General features: G+C 38.4%; 1 protein-coding gene across 1 annotated transcript in view; it reads left to right on the forward strand.

Moving 5' to 3' along the window:
* Positions 1-21,428, forward strand: part of LOC138696984 (transcription factor Sox-19b-like) — a 182,211-nt gene that overhangs the window by 100,301 nt on the left and 60,482 nt on the right. The window lies entirely within an intron of this gene.

Raw genomic sequence — 21,428 nt, forward strand, 5'->3', positions numbered from 1 at the left:
ACATTACATAATATTTAATGAATATTTATGACTTGTCAGCTGCTGTGATGTCATTTTTAAAACTCTGCATATAAATCTTCGGAACTCTCATAATATTTGCTGCACACATTTCGGTAGGTTATTAGGAGAATTTTGCCTGTAATAGAAATTTGTTATTTCGTTGCATTTGAAAAATATACCTCCATATTTATATAAATGTGCCTCTAGAATTCATTCTGAAAATGTAATCGCTTGTCCTAAACTATTGAAAATTAATATCAAAATTGTGCTACAACATTTTAAAGAGAGTGTCTTTAGGAGTAAGATGTCACAACAATTTTGAATATTTCTTTAAACGTGACTGATACATATCCTTCTTAGAGAATTACTGTGTTTGGGAGTTGCCCACAGGGAGAAGTACTCAGGTTAAAACGTCACAACACCATACGTTCTATGATCGCAGATGCACTTCGATCCAAAAATCTAGACGTTCACGAGGAAGTTCATTGTATTGCTGATGGTGGGAGCAATCGTAGGATCGATATCATAGCTATAAATAGGAATAAACAGACAGCAGAAATAATTGATCCTACAATCAGATTTGAAATCTCAGCCACTCAACCATCTGAAGTGAACGAAGAGAAAAAGAAAATCTACGAGCCCACGATTCAGTACCTATAGGTGAAATACAACATACTACTGGGTTCAAAAAGTTCCCGGAATTTTACTACCATTTTTCGTATTAATATATAACAAGGGATATTATACATTTGTTTTGTTGGTAACATTCATGATGTCATTTCCTTAAAGTTTGTTGATAATGGCGATTGTTGGTTTTGAGTTGTAGGCAATTGTTTATCATAGTGTTTTGCTTGTTCGTCGCATTTTGTAATTATGTCCACAGAGCAAAGTACAAACATCAAGTTCTGTGTTTTGTTACACAAAACTCCTGCAGAGATATTAAGATTGTTGGAAGAAGCATATGGCGAAGCAGCAATGAAAAACTCAAGTGTATGCCTGGCATAAACGCTTTTCTGGTGGCCGCGATACGTACGCAGCGGCCGACCAACAACTGCAACAAATGAAGCAATCGCTCAGCGTGTGCGTAATGTTGTGAGGGACGACCGACGTAAAACCATAAAAGAGATAGCAGCAGAGGTCGGAATATCAGTCGGAGGTGTACACAATGTTCTTCACAAGCACCTCAACATGCATTACGTGTATCAGAAGTTAGTTCCGAAAATGTTGTCGGCAGAACAGAAAGAAACAAGAATGACTCTTGCTGGGGACATGATCAGTATGGCTGATGAAGATGGTGATTTCTTAAACAAAATTATTGCTGGTGATGAAACTTGGTGCCACTTGTACGACCCAGTCCCTAAACGAAAGTCATCTGAGTGGAAATCGAAAACATCTCCTCGGAAGCAAAAATTTCCTAGGGACACTTCCAAAGGCAAAGTTATGTTGGAAGTTTTCTTCGACTCTCAGGGTCTCATCCACCATGAGTTCATTCCGGAAGATCGTACTGTAACGAAAGAATTGTACGTAGAAATCCTCCGTCGCCTCCGGGACGCAGTGAGAAGGAAACGCCCAGAAAAGTGGGTAGAAAACAACTGATTCCTTATGCATGACAATGCACCTGCTCATCGCCCAATTATTGTAAAGAATTTTCTTGCCAGGCACAACATAACTGCTTTGGATCACCCACCATACTCTCCTGATCTCTCACCCCCTGATTACTTTCTGTTTCCCCGTCTGAAAAGTCATCTGAAAGGACGGAGATTCAATGCTGAAGAGGTTATCGCAAACGCGACGAGAGCACCAAGACGGGTTTCACAAAATGGCTTCCAGGCCTGCTTCCAGGAACTCTACACGCGTTGGCAAAAATGTGTTGTTCTGGAAGGCAACTATTTTGAAGGGAATGCTGTAGAATAGTGTTTAAGGTACGTTGTTTCTATGATACTAGCAAATTCCGGGAACTTTTTGAACCTAGTATGTAGAAAAAATCACAGTTACCGGTCTCTTCTTCGGAGAGAGAGGCACCATCCCGAAAGCCTTTGTAAAGTGGAGGAAAAAATACAAGCTGACGAGAGATCTTCAAGATGTCATCGTCACCACCATAATAAAATTTTCTGTAGCGATATTTCGTCAGCATCTTTATGGTGTACATTCAATTTAAATTATATTTGGTTCTATTTTTTTTTATGTCTTATTCAATTTTGTCTGAAACCTGTTTATATAATTTCATTGTGAGCTATTCCGTGTCGCAGGGCAAACCCAAAATATTGGGGCAGACTACTAAACTAAACTATTCAAAATCTGAGCATCAATTTAAAAAAAAAAAACTAAACTCGAATTTAAGTTGCAGCTATGATATTTCTACATTGTATAAAAATTAAAATTTTTCTTCATTTAGGAAAAAAATAAAAATTTAACCACCGTCCCCTCCCCTTAATAAAATACACATTTCTGGGAATACTGTAAGAAAAGAAATTGACAAAAAGTAGACACTGAAACTGAAAATTATTGCGGCAAAACTATAATTATGTAAATGTCTTCTTATAATATATAATCGATTCTATTATAAGTTTTTACACGATAGTGTTTTCTCGCCGCTACGATTGAAAGTTGTTTACTGAATTCAGAGTTGACAACCTAGATAAGTATGTTGAAATAATGATTACAAATAACTGCTCTAGAATTGTAATGCAAGCCACTGCCTTCTATGTATTCTACAATCCTACAATGTATGTAAAATTCATATGCAAAAGACAATGTTAATTAATATAATTATACAAAACAAATCCCTGCATTTTAAATGTACTGAACTTTATGTAAACAATCCAAACTTCACTTAACAAAAGAAATAAAAATTGTTCCAATTGAACACGAAATATTACAAATACCTGAGTCATTGAAGTTGATGGTGAAGTTTTTACGTTGGCTAGACTGCTAACATCAGTCAGTTGTTCATAGTGTGATCAGGGGTATGTATATTACGATTTTTTAAAACATTATTTTCAAAATATACTATCGTGCAAAAATACTATCAAACTTTTCCTCGATTTTGGAAAAAGCACTTCCCAACCTTGTATCGCAATATATGAAAACCGTTCAATATATTCAAACACATCGCCTTGACGATTCTACACGCAATCTAATATTCGGAATGTACAAGGCCTGCAGCATATCCCGCATCACGGTATCCTGCGGTACAAACGCTGCGGTGACATTTCGTATGTTCTAAAGAGAGACGTGCGGGCAGCATTCCGCAGGGACTGTGGGGGAGGCCGCAGGAGGTCTGCCCGGTACACGGGCCCCCCTGTGAAGTTCAGGTGAGGCCCCCACGCTGTGGGTGGCAGCGAAATGTTCCTACAAACGCGCAAGGGCGAGAAATTGTGACCGATACTTTTCGGGTATAGAAGCGCCGCTCTTGGTTGGAATCGCCCTCCCCGGGAAGACAGACAGTACCGGGCTCTCACATTTGTGCTAGTGGGTGTCCCTATAAAACTAAACAGCATTCATGTCCATCAGTAGCAGCACAGACCTACATTGGCGTTCAAAGATACCTTACCTACAATGTCCTCATCGTGCAAGCACCTTATTCTCAAACACCCTTAATCTCTGTTCCTCTCTCAACGTGAGAGTCTAAGTTTCACAACCATACAGAACAACCGGTAATATAACTATTTTATAAATTCTAACTTTAAGATTTTTTGACAGCAGACTTACTTACTTACTGGCTTTTAAGGAACCCGGAGGTTCATTGCCGCCCTCACATAAGCCCGCCATCGGTCCCTATCCTGAGCAAGATTAATCCAGCCTCTATCATCATATCCCACCTCCCTCAAATCCATTTTAATATTATCTTCCCATCTACGTCTCGGCCTCCCTAGAGATCTTTTTCTCTCCGGCCTCCCAACTAACACTCTATATGCATTTCTGGATTCGCCCATACGTGCTACATGCCCTGCTTTGAAAGCAGACTAGATGACAAAGGCTCCTCAACAGAGTAATAACAGGCATTTCCCATGTTTATTCTGCGTTTAATTTCCTTCTGAGTGTCATTTGTATTTGAAGAGTCCACTGCAAGAATTATGGATGTCATTCGGAATACATTTTGCAGGAGAAGTGATTGAAAGTTTGAAATGCTTAGCGCTCAAAGCTTAACTGTGATTTTCCGATCATTACTGGACAATGACTAACAGTGTTAATGCCATATAACTCTCTATGTACATTCTATATGTCTTAAGCTATGCATTGACAGTCTTGGTTCATTTTCGACAAGAAAGTGACATCCATCATTCTTGCAGTGGACTCTTCATTTGTTACTGTTGCTCCAAGAAATTTGAATTTTTCCACCTCTTCGAAGAATAAATCTCCAATTTTTATATTTCCATTTCACAGAACGATCTCGCGTCAACTTAATTATACGTCAATATTACAACGTGCCAAGGTAACCTCTGTCTAGGTAACAGCCAAGATTTGATTGGGAAATGACGTATCGTGTTGCAGATGCATAGCAAGAAAATCCTTCCTAGATAGGAGGGGGGTTGCAGGAAAAATAAGAGGTAACTTTTCAATTCTCCTACTGATACTGTTTGAGGCGCATTATATCGGGAATGCAGGAATTTGTGGGAGGGGATATTAAGTTCCAAGTAGGCCTACTTATCTGCGAATTACAAGAAGTGCACGACCCGCAAGCAAGACAGCTGGGACTAGAACCCACGCAGCACTAAAACAATAGGGCCCACTCTATTGGTATGTCAGCATACGTGACGGCTGGAGCACGCGTTATTGCCTGGTCGTGTTTTATATCGGCTGTAATCGCATAATTATTTCAGTGTCGAGGCAATAAAGATGTGGATCTGTTTACGAGCGAACAGCCATCAAACAGCTTTACAAGAAGTGAACAATAAACTAGTACCAGTAATCAACAACAAACTACTGAAATGGGTTTAATGATTTCTACCGAGTCGATTGCACCTGGAACTCTTATGAAGACGATCTCGAATGTACAAGTTTTAAACAAGACAAAATGAGTCACACGGACCAAGCATGTTACATGTGATGTTACTGTCATTGCGTTTAGTACGACACATTACTTCATGTAAGGGTATCATACTAAAGTACCTTCATAGAACTGGATCAGTCCAAATTTACAGGAGAATTAAGACGTACTAATAGAATTCCATCAATTCAACTTAACAGAAGTTAAGACGTAGGAATATAATTGGATCAATCCAACTTAGAAAGAAGTTAAGACGTACTAATAGAATTCCATCAATTCAACTTAACAGAAGTTAAGACGTAGGAATATAATTGGATCAATCCAACTTAGAAAGAAGTTAAGACGTACGAATAGAATTCGATCAATCCAACTTAATAGCGAAAATTAAGACGTACGAATAGAACTGGATCAATCCAACTTCATAGAGAGAAGTTAAGACTTAGGAATAGAACTCGATCCATGTAACTTAACAGGGAGAAGTTAAGATGTACTAATAGAACTGGATCAATTCGAGAAGTTAAGACGTAGGAATAGAACTGGATCCATGTAACTTAACAGGGAGAAGTTAAGATGTACTAATAGAACTGGATCAATTCGAGAAGTTAAGACTTAGGAATAGAACTGGATCCATGTAACTTAACAGGGAGAAGTTAAGATGTACTGATAGAACTGGATCAATTCGAGAAGTTAAGACTAGGAATAGAACTGGATCCATGTAACTTAATAGGGAGAAGTTAAGATGTACTAATAGAACTGGATCAATTCGAGAAGTTAAGACTAGGAATAGAACTGGATCCATGTAACTTAACAGGGAGAAGTTAAGATGTACTAATAGAACTGGATCAATTCGAGAAGTTAAGACTTAGGAATAGAACTGGATCCATGTAACTTAACAGGGAGAAGTTAAGATGTACTAATAGAACTGGATCAATTCGAGAAGTTAAGACGTAGGAATAGAACTGGATCTATCAAACAGTGAGAAATTAAGACTTAGGAATAGAGCTCGATCAATCAAACTTAACAAGGAGAAGTTATGTTATGACATACGAATAGAACTGGATCAATCCAACTTAGAAAAGTCCACGCCTGTGGAGTAACGGTTAGCACGTCTAGCCGCGAAACCAGGTGGCCCGGGTTCGATTCCCGGTCGGGGCAAGTTACCTGGTTGAGGTTTCTTCCGGGGTTTTCCCTCAACCCAATATGAGCAAATGCTGGGTAACTTACGGTGTTGGACCCCGGACTCATTTCACCGGCATTATCACCTTCATCTCATTCAGACGCTAAATAACCAAAGCTGTTGATAAAGCGTCGTAAAATAACTTACCGAAAAAAAAACTTAGAAGTTAAGACGTACGAATAGAATTGGATCAATCCAACTTAATAGCAAAAATTAAGACGTAGAAATAGAACTGGATCAATCCAAATTAACAGGGAGAAGTTAAGACTTAGGAATATAACTGGACCTATCAAACTTAATAAGGAGAAGTTAAAACGTACGAAATAGAACTGGATCAATCCAACTTAACAAGGAAAGTTAAGACGTGCGAGATCGGAGTTGTGCTCGAACGTTGGTTCGATTCCCACTTGAGCTGATTACCTAGTTTGATTTTTTTCGAGGTTTTCCGTAACCATAAGGCGAATGTCAGGTAATGTGTGGCGAATCTTCGGCCTCATTTCGCCAAATGCAATCTCGCTGTCACCAATTTCATCGGTGCTAATTAACCTAGTAGTCAATACAGCGTCGTTAAATAACAAAGTAAAAATGAAAGACGTGCGAATAAGGCTGCATCAATCCAAATTAACAGATAGAAGTCCTCGTCGATGTTACCGTGGTGGATCTGAGAGTTTTGAGCTTAAAACCCGCCGAAGGCGATGGATTTTAAGAGAAAATGTTCTTATAGAAGGGAAGTAGGCCTAAATCTTTGGATCCGTGACGTAGATTTAGGGCACGTACAAGAACTCTGGTCCTGATAGAGGGCTTCTGGCAAAATTTGTCAGCCATTTCTCGCCCAAGTTGAATTTCGATGTTGAATGCAAGCTTCGTTAACTAGAATGTTACTACTAGGAGGCAGAATATAAAAACAGAAACCGTGATACTCACACGTTTTAATAGAACCTATGTTATGAACCGAGACGCCTGATCACATGGGAGGATCAATTTATTAACTGGCTTATACAGCAGCGTTTCTCAAACTTTTTTGAAGTGAGGACCACTTTTAAAGTCAGAACAGTTCCGCGGACCACCTTACTCTTGTTCCCTTCGAAAGCAAATTTATCATTTTTGTAGCATATTTTATTACCAGTATAGCCTACTTATATTCGTAAATATGACAAGAGTTATTTGGAACTTGGATTTACTTGGCGTGGCAATGAGAGTGAACCTAAACCTCGGTCCATTGTTTGTTACGAAGTGCTTTAAACGAGTGTATGAAACCCGCGAAATTGAAACGGCACTTAGAGACGAAACACGCAAGTGTAAAAAGTAAACCTGTGGGATTTTAAAATAGGAGGAGTATAAAATTTCTTATATCGTCATCTGGAAAAAGAAATAAAAATATTAATGCAGAAACATGCACGATTTTCAACAAGTAAAGATGAAATTTGGCACGTTCTATTTTATTGGTGTACGACGTATTGTACGTGCCCATTTCATTGTGCAGACTGGGTGTCGGCAAAACTATCAAGAAAGTCATCAATACATGAAAAGGTTCGGTACTTTGGTCCTCTGTTATGAATTCGGGTGGTCCCTGGCTCGGTTAGAGGCTTGGCACCAGATGTAGAGGGAAAAGATGGCGAGAAATGCCACGTTCATAGTTCATAGTACTTTAAATCCCTCGTTTGTTGCTGAGAGTAGAGTGGGTAGACGGGTAGGGTAAGAAATTATTTCAAACAATATTAGTACTCTCATGTGTCATTTCCAAATTCTGAGATTTTCATCTGTGGTGTGATATGCAATTCGTTTGAATTTTATTTCTTCTTGTGTCCTTTTTGAAGGACCACAAGGGCAGAACTCGCGGACCATAGTTTGAGAAACGCTGGCCTATACAATATAGGACTATGAATAGTATACATAATTATTCTGTGAACAAAATCCAATCAAAGACGATAACGGCACATTCATATTTCTAAGTATCCAGGAGAAAGAGAAATGTAATATTTCAATGTTGGTAGCGAATGCTACATAGAACATTACAGAGTGAGTTATGAACGCGCTCCAGCCTGCAGAACATTGCCGTACGGCGCCATCGTTTCCTTTTGCTGCGTTGACATTATCAAAATGCAAATGAGGCTTGTATGGATTGCGGTACTAGCACAGAGCAGACTGGCACTTCTCTACGATGTTAACTACAGAAAATGTACCCATTTTCTATAAAGATGCCAGAAGGTATTCTTGTAACCTGTACTCATACTTTGAATTTATGGGAAGTTATAATATACAGTACTAGTGACCTGCAAGGTCAGGCCAGGTCCCGTCAGAAGAAAAGTTAAGACAAACAAGTAGCTACTAAGATTTGCCTTCATGTGAATTAAGTTGTACGGAAGTGGAAACCTTTGTCTAACCATATTGACAGCTGTTTCTTCGAAGCTCAAACACTATCTGTAATTTCTGGATTCCTAAGAGACTAGGCTAATAGACCTACACCTCTATTTTTCGTAATCTTATAGCAGCTTCAACCACAAGCTCTTCTTTGTAAAGGGACATCATTTTATTTTTACTTCAATTTTCATTGTACCTGAGTTTTTGAATGTACTTCACTCCCACCCCTTCTAGTAATGAAGTTCAACCTCCCTCCACACAGATCCAAGACCGCATATACAGTCGTAGTATAGTACGTTCCAGTGACGAAAGAACTTTCAATATTGAATCATTTTCGCACAGGTACTGTCGTCGATTTGCCTATGTCGTATCCCGGTTTCCCCCATCAGCTTTTATTCGCCAGCTAGTGGTTGGGCTGTCTTAGCTCTTTTCTGACAACATTAATTTCTGTTAGGATTTGGACGTCTACGTAATATTATAGACTACAACTGTTTAAAATAATTTAAATAAAAGAGCCTCGTTAAGTAATTAACTGTCACGTGATTTCCTACCTTTCTACGACCCTACGACATAAGCAGTTGGACGGACAGTAGATAGTATGTCTGAGTAATTTTATCTTTTCGGATCGGGCAGAAGTGAAGGTTGAATTTACAGTACGTAAGGTACTTTTTTATGGAGTAGGTATAGAATTATTTCAACATGAGTTACTAGTACGAAGGACGAAACTGGTAATTGGGATTAGGTACAATAGTCTATAGTGCGATAATATGCACATTAGAACTGAAGCCTGTATGAAATGAACGGCCACCATTTTCAAAAATGTGTTTAAATATCCATATTATGATTATTTTTAAATTTAACTTCATTCTATATATTGTACGCTAATTTCTGTAGACAGTATAATATACACTGCATGATGAATACGTCCACATGGACAGCTTAGTTCGTGAGTAAAAACACTCATTCTTAATACTGTAATGTATTTTGAATTAAACAAAAACCTAATGAAAATGATCAAACTCAAAATCGCGATATTTCCTAGTTTACGTAAATAGATGAACTACTTTTCTTCCCTCCTATACCTAGTAAAGTGATTTGTTTGTATATTACGCCAGTATCATCGAACTCCAGTCGTGGAAGGGGATAGCAAACGGTGTTGATTCAAAGGTATAGCCAGGTTAATATTAAAAATGTTAGTAAAAATAAAATGATGTCCCTGTACATTTCTGTATTTTCAACTTAATCAGTAAACAAACGACAAGATTCAAACGCCTTTCTATTATCTTCATTCATGTCAGCAACTTCAAATTTGTTTCGAGAATTCTTCGTTTAATTTATTACTGAAGAGTGAATATGGGTTGTCATCAAATTATCTATCCTTATACTGCTTTGTTTAAGCTTGAAAGTAATGTAATTTTCCCTAAGATAAATATACATTAAATAAAATATTAAAAGAGTCTGGGATGGGAATTTCAGCACAAAAATCTAAATTAATGGCATTTTTAGGGCAAGACCCAGTCAGAAGTAAGATAATACACAATAACCAATGCCTCGAACAAGTACAAAATTTCAACTATCTGGGTTGTGAAATATCTTATCAAAATGAAAAAGATGTGAACAAGAAAATTACCGAATTTACACAAATTCTAGGAATAATAAACAATACATTAAAAGCTAAATGAGTACAAAAATCTACAAGAATAAAAATATATAATACACTAGCATTACCCTCCCTTTTATACGGAAGCGAGATTTGGACATTAAAGAAAAAAGACATGAACAGAATCAAAGCAACGGAAATGAAATTTTTCAGGACAGCAGGATATATTCTTTTAGACCGAAAAAGGAATGAAGAAATTTTAGAACAATTAGAAGTGGAGTCAGTAGAAGAAAACATCAACAGATGCAAATTAAATTGGCTAGATCATGTAAGAAGAATGGAAAATTCAAGAATTCCAAAAATTAGTATAAACCTAGAGGACATCGTTGACCAGGAAGACCTTTTAGAAGACTGCTAGATGGGACCGAAACAGGTCTACAGAGGCCTAATTCGTGAAGGATGATGATGATGATGAGTGGATATGGGAAAGGGTAAAGTACTACAAAGGAATGTTTGAGTAAAATCTTCCAAAACTCTAACGCAAAACTTTAAGAAAAACAAATTTACACTGAAGAGTCAAGACTGAAATAGGCCATGTTGTGCCCAATGGTACATGCAATCGTCTCCACTTTCACCATGATCCACATTCACTCTTCATTTGTTTCTCCCACATTGCAATGTTCAAGGAGGTCCACGGGTAGGCAAGGAGGATAATTTTGCTATGAGCCGGGTTTCACCCGCGAATCTCGAAACTAATGGAACTGTAACGCCATTGGTTGCTAGCAGTTGGCTTCTTAGGAAATGTAATTTTATTTTGTTTATGTTATAATTTAATAAAGCTTCGTTAAGGTGTCAGTAAAGTCAACCGAACATGAATTTAAATGCTTCAGTACGGCGACGGCAATTTAGCTGTGAGGATTCTCCGTGACGCACGGGCGTCATTCCGCTCTCATCTGATAGCGCCGTCAAATTTGAAGTGGCTGCGACGCTCCACATTCTACAGCGTCTTCCATTTGCAGAAACTTTCATGGAATGATGAAGCACAGTTTTGATGTCGAGTGAGGCAGATCTGAGTTGTAATAAGTTTATTCTACAGAAAGAGGGTTAAAACTTTCGAGATGTGGATATATTGGCAACAGCTTAAATCACTTGGACTGATAAAAAAAATGTGGAATGCAAACAATTAATTAGAAATCGCCAAAGAAGGAAGAAAAAGCAAACAGAGTACTGTTCCCATCCAGTGTATTTTCTGATTTCGGGCAGCAAGCCTAAGATACTCTACGACTCCACAATGGAAATACTGGACAATCATCGATGGTCGAGGCCGCTGGAACTGGACAGTTCACATACCGATCAATAAACGGAAGATTTAAAACTTTAACGACTTTTCAGTGTTCACACTGATTCAAATATTAGATTATAATCTCTGCTCACTTGCGGAATTATTAGCACATCATTAACTAAGGAAGAGAATTAGGTCTGCTTAAAGAGCAGAAACCGTCGGACACCACAGAAAATAAAATCCAAGAAAGCAAACAGCATTACAATATAATTCTTCAGTCCACACCCGTGGAGTAACGGTCAGCGCTTCTGGCCGCGAAACCAGGTGGCCCGGGTTCGAATCCCGGTCGGGGCAAGTTACCTGGTTGAGGTTTTTTCCGGGGTTTTCCCTCAACTCAATACGAGCAAATGCTGGGTAACTTTCGGTGTTGGACCTCGGACTCATTTCACCGGCATTATCACCTTCATTTCATTCAGATGCTAAATAATATCTAGATGTTGATAAAGCGTCGTAAAATAACCCAATAAAATAAATATAATTCTTCGAGGAGAAAGAGCTTCACAAGAAACGACAGGCACGGTACAAGAGCTTCACTAGAAGCGACAAGCACGGTACAAGAGCTTTACCAGAAATGACAGGCACGGTACAAGAGCTTCACTAGAAGCGACAGGCACGGTACAAGAGCTTCACAAGAAACGACAGGCACGGTACAAGAGCTTTAGCCGAAGCGACAGGCACTGTACAAGAGCTTCACAAGAAACGACAGGCACGATGCAAGAGCTTTACAAGGAAAGACAAGCACGGTACAAGAGCTTCACAAGAAACGACAGGCACGGTACAAGAGCTTCACAAGAAACGACAGGCACGGTACAAGAGCTTCACAAGAAATGACAGGCACGGTACAAGAGCTTCACAAGAAACGACAGGCACGATACAAGAGCTTTACCAAGAAAGACAAGCACGGTACAAGAGCTTCACAAGAAACGACAGGCACTGTACAAGAGCTTCACAAGAAATGACAGGCACGGTACAAGAGCTTTACCAGGAAAGACAAGCACGGTACAAGAGCTTCACAAGAAACGACAGGCACGGTACAAGAGCTTTACCAGAAGCGACAGGCACGATACAAGAGCTTTACCAGGAAAGACAAGCACGGTACAAGAGCTTCACAAGAAACGACAGGTACTGTACAAGAGCTTCACAAGAAACGACAGGCACGATACAAGAGCTTTACCAGGAACGACAGGCACGATACAAGAGCTTTACCAGGAACGACAAGCACGGTACAAGAGCTTCACAAGAAACGACAGGCACGGTACAAGAGGTGAACTTTTAGGTGAGAAAAAAAAGACAGTGCAGTGAATTTTATATGTCCTGTTTTTAATTCTTGAAGGATATCGACATCGATTAATCGTGTTACTAAATTAAAAACGCTGTTACAGGGACGAATTGTATTTCTTATGGGGTCCTTGGAGTCTTCTGTCTTTCAAAGAATTAGGAACTGTTGTGCTGCAAGGTTCAACCGACTTTTCTCTCTGACCGACATTGCAGACTCCTCTTCTGCTCAGCAGATGGCAGCAGCGCAGCACATGGCGGACTATTTGTAGCAACATGCCCGTGCATGTCCGAGCTCGGTAAATTAAGTCTTGTGCATTAATATGTGTAGAGGAGGCAGCGGGGGAGAGCTAACGAACCTTGATGGCTGAGAAACATCAGCAGAGATGACTTTTATCTGCTCAGAGTCAAGATTTAAACAAGGTGTAATTAAGTACGTCACAAGATACTGAGAGCACCTCAACATGCGAGGAGCGACTTGCTTTGCTAATTGCTGTCCTGGATTCCCCCTCCTTACAGTAGAACACTCAAACACAATTAGTTATCGTATGGAGGTACGAAGAAATGGGATCCAGATAATTTATAATCCGAGTTTTAAATTATTTCCGGAGTCGGTCTGTAACGTCTTCATTTCGGAAGCTTATTAGACGATTTCAAGAGAAGAGTTTTTAATATCAGACAGAGAAAGTTCTCATCAACCAAACTTAATAAACCACACTAAGGAAATGCTGCGGTGTCCAGGATGTAAACACCGATTGTTGAGCCTACTACCCGTTACCGATGACATCTTCATGAACTAGAGTCATACACTGTAGAGCAGGCCTGCACAAAGTTTGCGCTCTCCGAGCCGGCTCACAGCTCATGAGCGGAATGCAGATATTAGCTGCGCTCTGTATAAGGGTGGACTGGAAGAAGGGGTGATCTCGTACAAAATATACACAAAAGGAAGTACTATTACGAGTGCTTATGAAATGAATTCCCGTTCAGTGTTTGCAAAACTATCTTGGACTATTATTAATTAATAAAGAAATATTTATTTTACAGAAGTAATAGAAATTCTATAGCTACTTAAATGTACAATATCATTTTGTTATACAGTATTTTTATTTATCAGTACATCAAAACGAAGTTTTATGCTGTTGGCAGCTGAAAGGAACAGCAGCCTACTGATCGTAATGAAACATCAGTTACAGATGTTTGATATCTGCCTTTATTAAAGTTGATTATAGAAAACAGTTGCTCACAAATATAAATGTTGAGCCAAACATAGCAATCATTTTCACAGCCAGCCTGTGTAGTCGTGGATATTATTGCTGAGGTTTAGTCTTTTAAAACTCAACCAGGCTAGTAGTATTATTCAAACGATTTTTAGCCCTTAGGTCACATTGAAGATCAATAAGTTCGAGCTGTAAATCGTTAAATGTTAAATGTTATGTTCCGTCTTTTAGATTCCTCCATACTGTACTGTAGCAGTAGGTAAGCAACGTGAAACAGTTACTGAGAATAGGCCTACACACTGCACTCCACTAGACAGCTGAGTGGTCGTTTCCCTCTCCTCTACCTATAGCAAGTCTATGTCATTCTGACGTATCTTCCTCTCCGATTCGGCGAGCGGTAAATACGGCTCTCCCGCTCCGAAGGAGCGCGCGTGCTCGTTGAGCGCTGTTTGTGCAGGTATGTTCTAAAGCAAGCTTAATTCTCTTCTGTGGTAGCAACGCTCACTGTCTATACTCTATAGCATTGCGACACGAAGTATAGAACTATACATTGCTTTCGAAGCCGCAGTCACCGAATTTCTCATGTAAACGTCGGCAGTGGCGACCTCTCTGTGAACGGTGAGCGCAGATGAAACGAGTACGGTAGTTCAGTTAAATACAATTAATAAACAACTGCAATGTGATGTATATTATTATTATTATTATTATTATTATTATTATTATTATTATTATTATTATTATTATTATTAATGACTGAAGAATAAAATAACTCTCATACTTGAATTTATATTTGTTGTGTTATGTAAAAATTAATTCCATTCTGTTGTAGCCCAAGTAATATTTTGTTAAAAAGTCCCAGAAAAACAGTAACATGAACATCATTTTACTAACACTAGTAGAGATTAAAATGACCCAGAAATAGCTAGACTGATGTCAATACGATGAACAGGCAGAATTACTTCATGACTCTGAATGATAATGGTATCAATATTACAGGATCGTGATAAGAAAATCTCATTTTAATAAAAGTTGCCGTCTTACATCATATTCATAAATCGGAAAAAATAAAACGCTTTGGGTCTTCTCACCGTAAAGCGGCTATGCCTGACAACTGTCCTCGCAGCCTCTGTAATTCTTGTGCAGCTATGCTCATGCGGAACAATTGCGCAGGACAACAAAATGGCTGCCATATTTTAAACTCATATTAAACGAACTCCATTATTTTTCTATTAAAATCGTGTTTAGCCTAGATGTTTTGTGGAAACGTTATTTTAACAAAATTTCAGGCTTGAAACTGCCCTAACTTTTGGATAACCCTAATTTTAATTTGTTAACAATATTATAATTGCCCCAGATAAAAAATAATAATAATAATGATTATATGAGAATTATAACAATAACAATAAGTCATAACGACATGCCATGATGGAGCGCCTCTCCGCTGAAGAGAATGGTCGTTGAAAATCAGACCGGAACACAGACAGCGGGCCTTGTCCTCGCTTAGCGTGCAGAAATTAATACAATGGGCATTACAATATTATGTTAGTGTAATTAACACATAGAAAAAATCGTTTGCGTGAAAAATAATTTAAATTCAAATTACCAAGCACCTGTTTACATGATGCAGCATTCTTACCTGCTAACGCTGCCCACGGCGTGCGGTCCCTTTCCTTCCAAGTTTCGATTTGAATTAATGTGCGGATCAATTATACGCCACCGTGGCAAAGTCTACAGCACTAGCAACTTGAAATAGTAGCCTCCTATTTTACAAATCTGGGAGCTTCCCCGACAAGGGGTTGAATGTCAGGGGCAAATCGCAATATAGCGAACGTAGAAGCTCCGCCCACGACCCCTTCCACTTTTCCCCTACTAGCTCATTAGACACTCTACGTGATAGGCGAGTGTTGTGTCGAATGCACATTTCATGTGGGTGGGGATAACTTCCCCTACTGGCGTTCGCTATATTGCGATTTATCCAATATCAGTAAAGAGTTATGCTTATTCAGCGTCAACTTGTGCAATCACTGAAAATTGTTGATTAAGAATAATTCAACAGTTTGCTAACCTGGCTGATGGTGGTGGTGGTGGTGGTGGTGGTGGTGGTGGTGGTGGTGGTGGTGGTGGTGGTAGTAGTAGTAGTAGTAGTAGTAGTAGTACAGTAAACCTCCATAAGACGCGCCCACTTATTACGCTATCCCGTGTAATACGCTTTTTTTGTCCGGTCCCTGCACATTTCATATACATACTAGGTTCAAAAAGTTCCCGGAATTTGCTAGTATCATAGAAACAACGTACCTTAAACACTATTCTACAGCATTCCCTTCAAAATAGTTGCCTTCCGCAACAACACACTTTTGCCAACGCGTGTAGAGTTCCTGGAAGCAGGCCTGGAAGCCATTTTGTGAAACCCGTCTTAGTGCTCTCGTCGCGTTTGCGATAACCTCTTCAGCATTGAATCTCCGTCCTTTCAGATGACTTTTCAGACGGGGAAACAGAAAGTAATCAGGTGGTGAGAGATCAGGAGAGTATGGTGGGTGATCCAAAGCAGTTATGTTGTGCCTGGCAAGAAAATTCTTTACAATAATTGCGCGATGAGCAGGTGCATTGTCATACATAAGGAACCAGTTGTTTTCTACCCACTTTTCTGGACGTTTCCTTCTCACTGCGTCCCGGAGGCGACGGAGGGTTTCTACGTACAATTCTTTCGTTACAGTACGACCTTCTGGAATGAACTCATGGTGCATGAGACCCTGAGAGTCGAAGAAAACTTCCAACATAACTTTGCTTTAAGTGTGCTTAAATGCGACAGGCTCATGTCAGTAGATTTACTGGCATGAAAAAGAACTCCTGCGGGACAAAATTCCGGCACATCCGGCGATGCTGATATAACCTCTGCAGTTGCGAGCGTCGTTAAATAAAACATAACATTTAAAATAACTTTGCCTTTGGAAGTGTCCCTAGGAAATTTTTGCTTCCGAGGAGATGTTTTCGATTTCCACTCAGATGACTGTCGTTTAGGGACTGGGTCGTACAAGTAGCACCAGTTTCATTTTGTTTAAGAAATCACCATCTTCATCAGCCATACTGATCATGTCCCCAGCAAAACACAGAACTTGATGTTTGTACTTTGCTCTGTGGACATAATTACAAAATGCGACGAACAAACGAAACACTATGATAAACAATTGCCTACAACTCAAAACCAATAATTGCCATTATCAACAAACTTTAAGGAAATGACATCATGAATGTTACCAACAAAACAAATGTATAATATCCCTTGTTATATATTAATACGAAAAATGGTAGTAAAATTCCGGGAACTTTTTGAACCTAGTAGTATAACGCCTTTATAAAATACCCCGTTCGTTGCACTCAAGTCCCGCACAATACACTGTTTTTATGGAATATTTTCGGTGTAATTTTCAGCAATGTACTGTAACAGCAATGAAACATCTTGGTCACTGAATTCACTGGTGCCATTAACTTGAAAAGTATTGATATTCGACCCTTTACCTGCGCATTTAAACCTTCGTACTTCATACCTTAGTATACCCCACCCTCTTGTTATGCTCTCTTATTCGACTCCTTACCTGCGTGGTTAAAGCCTACATACAATTACAATACCTCACCCTCTTGCTAACCCTCTCTCTCAAACAACATTCGTCACTCTGCCGTAATAAAATTCTGGAAACTTTTACTGGGCAGTTTGTTGTCCTTTTGTGTATTGAGGTGTCTGTGAATGTGATTACAATAAGTGTTAAACGAAAAGCCCTTTCTGTGTCGGAAAAATTGGAAATCTTACGAAAGTACGATGAGAACAGTACTCTTACTCAGAAACAATTCTCTGATTCATTAGGAATCCCATCATCGACATTAAGAACGATAATAAAAAAACGCGACTCAATCACTACAGCTGCGACCTCTGGAGGATGTAATCGCAGAAACTGAAGTGTGGTAAACATGAGGACTTGGAGAACACGCACACGGCAAACAACTATAAATGACTTTGTTTTTTAGAAAAAATTTAGTACAATGCATATTGTAAAAGTCTTTGACGTACAGTACAGTAATTACATAATGGAGTAATACTGTATTACCTTTCATGAATCATGTATTTCAATAAAGAAAAATGGTGATGGATACTGTATATAAGTCAAAATTAGTATACGCGGTCCCGGTTAATACTCATTTTACACATGGTCCCTTGAACAGCGTCTTATCGGGGTTTTACTGTAGTAACAATAATAACAGCAATAGGATTTGTTATTAATAAAATTAGTTTGTTCCTATTTACATAAGCTACGACTACTGGCGAACAGTACACACACTGTGTTAAACGTACATGGCAGTATTTCACTCATTCAGACAAATAATAACGAATGATGGATCTAATAATACATATTTATTTGTTCCGTTTCTTTCCCTGGTGTTAAACTTCTTTTGCATAACAGAAAATAGAGAAATGGAGGGAGATGGAGGACAATTTTTGCAGTGTCTACTCTATCACGACGCGCACGGAGCCTGCAGAGATTATATTAGGGACAGGTAAATTTAAGGTATACAGGGTGGTTCGAAGAAATTTGTGACAGTAATAGTACTGCTTCTCCAATTCCGCTTCGAAAAGTCTCAGACTGCAATAAGAATGTGGACAAAATAAGGCTAACTAGACAATACCAACAGACATAACAGGTTAATACATTGTGGAACTCCCAGAATTTATTTGGCAATCACACATGCCTTAGGCGAGTCTCCATTGCTACTAAGAATCGAATTTAATTGCAACAAATCATCGGCATAGTGGATATAAAATAATTTGCAATATTTTAATAGCTGACGTGTCCTTCAGTAATCTTAGTTCTGTTTTGCAGGAATGAAGTGGCGGATTGTGTACAGGAAACAAAACGTTCTTTATGTTGATGTCACGACAAACATGCGAAGAATAACTGTCTAGCAGCGAGTTGCTATAGTCGCCTGCCGAAGCAAACATTGCAACATGACAAACATTTGACTGTAAACTGATGGATTGCTGTAGGCAGTCGTTCTCTCTTGGATGCTGTAAAATTCGTAGTGACTTATAATAATAATAATAATAATAATAATAATAATAATAATAATAATAATGCTTTACTTCCATTCTATCCGGGCTTCTACTGAACTTGTACTAAAATACGAAAACAATAGAAAAATTACAATTCTCTAAATGCAAGGCATCATTTTTGCCATGATACAGGTCCACGGGGTGATGTAAATAACGTTCAGACAACAGTTAAACACTGGGAAGAAAATTTACAAGATTTAGACCTGCTATCGTACACTTCTGTACAACACGTAATAATTTAAAAAGTAATTTTATGAACGAAATTTTTAAAACATGTTAGTAAAGCTCAGGGTTTGGTCATATTTCACACAAATTAGGTAAACAGTGAGTAGACAACAAATGTATACAATAATAAACAATGCTTTTATTCTTTATATAATATACTTACTGGCTTTTAAGGAACCCGGAGGTTCATTGCCGCCCTCACATAAGCCCGCCATTGGTCCCTATCCTGAGCAAGATTAACTCATTCTCTATCATCATATCCCACCTCCCTCAAATCCATTTTAATATTATCTTCCCATCTACGTCTCGGCCTCCCCAAAGGTCTTTTCCCCTCCGGTCTCCCAACTAACACTCTAGACTATATGCATTTCTGGATTCGCCCATACGTGCTATATACTTCTTATATATGTAGGATAGATTGTTACAACGAATAACAAGCTCCAAGAAAATTATATGACAAATCGAAATTTTAAGATTACGTAGATATAGAACAAACAGGAAACACTACGAAAACGTAAATTATATAAAAATCAAATACTATATCATTTATTTGTTTATTTATGCCTACTTTCTTATTTATTTAGTTTGTTATTTATCTATTTACTTACTTTATTATTTATTTGTTTATATATTCATTCATATTTATTTATTCATTTACTTATGAATTTATATATATATATATATATATATATATATATATATTTTTAAGGCAGAAAAAGGAAAGGTTGGAGAATGCTGGGTTTGCAGTCAAAGACCTGCCATTTGGCAGAACACTATGTAAGTGTAGATTTATTAATTTATAATGAAGTTAATGGTCATCGAACTTTACCTTCCACATCACCAGGAATACAAAGGAAAAAATGCAGCAAGAACAAACAAATAAGCGAAAATTATTAAAAGCAAATATAGAAAGACAACAGGCGCAAATGCAAAAAGCAGAATTATACATTGCGAAACAAAGAGGTATTTGGTGCTCAAGTAGGCCTAATCAATTAAGCGTCTAAAGCTAAGTAACTGAGTGTACAGTTTTGAAGAGAAATAAAGCAAGAACGTTTTAGGAGCTTTCACAATAAAGTTAAAATTGTCAATTGAAAGGCATTATAGTATCGAACCGATACCCCTTCCCACAAGCTAGCGAGTGCTGCTGCGTATGAGGAGGCTTGTGCCAGGAGCCTCTCGACAGAACTGTCCATCCTGGAATGACTGCAAACAATGAATTTAATATATGGAAGGATCGGAGTGAAACCAAGTGTTACGATACATTGTTTTTACGAATTTATACTGTTATTAGATATAATAACTCAAACTTTTTAGGTAGGCTGCCTAAAAAATCTCTTAAGAACTTCGCCACTGAAATTCACTTGTAAAGTTTCACTCCCTATTTCTGCAGACGTACCGATCACGCATCATCGTCTCTTGTAGCAGCTAGCCTCTCAAGCAATACGGTCTTCCCCGATATATGAACATAACGGACTATAAAAATCTGCAATACAAGATAAGTTAAACATTTCAGTTATTGTGAATTGCGGCACAAGATAAAAATGGGAAGAAAAGAAAAATACTTCAAAAATTTTGTGGATTGCCAATCGTATTCCGATTGTTGGTTGTTTCCTTATGTCGAGTATTTTACAGTTTTTGTTTTGACTTGATACCCATTTCAAATTCGGGCACCATCAGGTCGACGGGTTCGTTACACAGATACAGTTGTCAAAAAAAAAAAAAAAAAAAAAAAAAAAGGCCGCTTTCCAGAAGCAAAGTTCCCTTCGGGTATCTTCGCTACAAATCGGAGACAGCCGATGTTACATATTGTTAGACCATGTTGCTTGATATCTACAGTTACAATTAAAATAATCTGTATGTTACTTGATAGCGTAATGGTAGCGTTCCGGCCTGGTATTCGTGAGGTTCTACTTTTGAATATAACCTAGTGCTTTTTATATTCTTTTTCGTTTTCTTTTTAAGAGAGAGACAAAATATACATAATTACTCCTTTCTCTTTTATGATTATTTCGAATCCTTAAGCAAGCACTCTACCTCTGGTCTACGAGAAGCAGATATGGAATAATTTCATAGTTCTGGAACTACTTCTACAAGCACATGCATCGTGTAACACCGCCGTGATCCGAAGTGGACTTAGAAA

This window comes from Periplaneta americana, chromosome 3, assembly GCF_040183065.1.
Source record: "Periplaneta americana isolate PAMFEO1 chromosome 3, P.americana_PAMFEO1_priV1, whole genome shotgun sequence".
Taxonomy (NCBI): Eukaryota; Metazoa; Arthropoda; class Insecta; order Blattodea; family Blattidae; genus Periplaneta; species Periplaneta americana.